The sequence below is a fragment of the Anopheles aquasalis genome, chromosome 2 (genome assembly GCF_943734665.1).
Source record: "Anopheles aquasalis chromosome 2, idAnoAquaMG_Q_19, whole genome shotgun sequence".
NCBI lineage: Eukaryota > Metazoa > Arthropoda > Insecta > Diptera > Culicidae > Anopheles > Anopheles aquasalis.
In genome coordinates, this window is record NC_064877.1 from 75,803,147 (window position 1) to 75,805,144 (window position 1,998).

A 1,998-nucleotide genomic window follows, 5' to 3' on the forward strand; every position below is an offset into this window, starting at 1 on the left:
CGCCAGGTAACAAACACACCCACTGGGAGGGCCTCTTGATCCGCACAAGGATACGCGGATACGCGGAAAGGATGTTAAGCGCTAAGCGTTGCCACTACACAACTGGCTCACGCACGTTGCACAGATTCACACATACACGCGCACACACAGACAGACACACACACAGATGTACACAGCCACTGGGGAACTGGGCATTCACTTGGAATTCGAAACGAAAATCGAAATTCTATCGGAGTGCGTGCGTCCGGGCGGGAGTACTCGGGATTGGTAATTTCCGGTCCGTAGTCGCAACAGCAATGGCGAGGCCGCACGTTGACCACGCACCACCACCCCAAAACCACCCCCGTTCCACCTTCTGCAGCACGCGTTTTCCGGTGAAAGAAACGCTTTCTTTTCTATTTCCCTCGTTTTCTCCCTTGGGATTGCGGGCTGACCGCGGGACTGAATGCTGACTCTGCGGTTTTTGGGCCGGCCAATCCGCGCTGGAGCGCTGGAGTAAGACGTCACTTCACCTCTCACGTCACCATACACACCCGCCTTCTTCTGCTGCCCAATTCTGGTGCGTTGGGGATTGGTTTTCACGCAATCCAAGCAATCCAACACGACACTCGCTGCGATTGAGTTTAGCAAGCAGTGGGGAACCCGGAATAGAACCAACCAGACAGGTTTCACTTGAGTAAACTCAACCACTCCACCTCACTTTACATGCCACACAGACACTCTCTCTTCGCCTTTTTGCTCACGAAGGAACCTTCTTGGGGATTGGGTTTTGTTCGGGAGGATTTCTGCTTCTGCTTTTAGCGCACGATTTTTTGCTAATTAACAATCCACAGCCCACACTCTCGGTGGTGGTTTCTATCGTTAAAACCTTTGAGCTAAGCACGCGCCGCGAACGCGGTCCAGAGTCACGTGAACGTTCCAACGACACAACATATACGCGATCCGCGCGTCCGCTGCGTACGGTAAACAGTTTGCGTTTGAGTTTGGACTTTTCCTCGGGCTTTTCCTTGAGCCCTCGTCAACGGGCGGCCTCGTTCGCATCGATCCACTGTCGCGCTCTCTCTCCATCTATGCCGCAGTGCTCGTGTGTTCGCGAGAAGAGAGACTCTCATCTCGCGCTGTAGCATAGAAAAGCATAGTAAAGGCACCACAGCATCTTATGCTGCGAGAGTTGAGAAGAGAGAGCGGGCGAACATGAGAGAGAGAGAGAGGCATTTCTCTCTCGCGCGCATAAACCGAACACAGGGTGACCCACGGTACGCGATGCGCGCTCGCATCGCCTTCGGGTTCGCCGCCTGCTTCGGCCACAGACCATGCGCATCAGGCCCGGTATCCTTCCGTTTTAGATCACTTTCACGATGAAAATGTGAACCCCGCACCTGCCGGTCCTGCTCCTGCAGGTCCAACCGGTTCTTCTTCGTCTAAAAGTGAACACGAAAAACACCGGCAACTTCTGGCATGGGCTGGCATGGCCTGGCCTGACTGTCCTGTTTGTCGTAGAGGCCTTTCATGCTGCTGGAAGTGGCTCGTGTGGAAAGGCAAAATAGCAACAAAATTATGAGACACTTTTTCGGCCACCTGGCCTCCCAGTTCCCCGTCCAGTTCCAGTGTCACCGACAGAGCGAAAGGAGCGAAGGGAGAGCGGAGAGAGCGTGCCTCTGACCGGAGCATAATAATAAAACGACGAGACATACGGCGGTGGCCGGCAGCAAGGAAGCCCCAACATGATTATGAGCCATCCCCCCCCCCCAGAATCCACGTCCCCTCCTTGCTCTCTCCATCATAAATGCCGAAAATATCCCGGCCTATCTCTCTCTCTCGCTGCGTCTCGATGGAGCGCGCAACTGGAGCGATGATAGCGGGGCAGCGAAATGGAACGGAACCACCACCACCACCGGTCGATGGTCCGGACGGCCCTCCCCACACCACCCCCCCGAGGCACGAGGAGGCTTTCACGAGCTCATCGTTGACCGTGGCACGGAAACACGCATTTCGGAT

The 1,998-nt window shown here is 55.2% G+C and overlaps 1 protein-coding gene across 1 annotated transcript in view; it reads right to left on the bottom strand.

Moving 5' to 3' along the window:
- Nucleotides 1-922, bottom strand: part of LOC126570839 (uncharacterized) — a 7,642-nt gene extending 6,720 nt beyond the window's left edge. Inside the window, exon 1 of the mRNA XM_050228877.1 lies at nt 1-922. This exon is cut by the window's left edge and continues 6,720 nt beyond it. The gene's annotated coding sequence lies outside the window, so the exon portion shown is untranslated.
- Nucleotides 923-1,998: the final 1,076 nt, after the last annotated feature.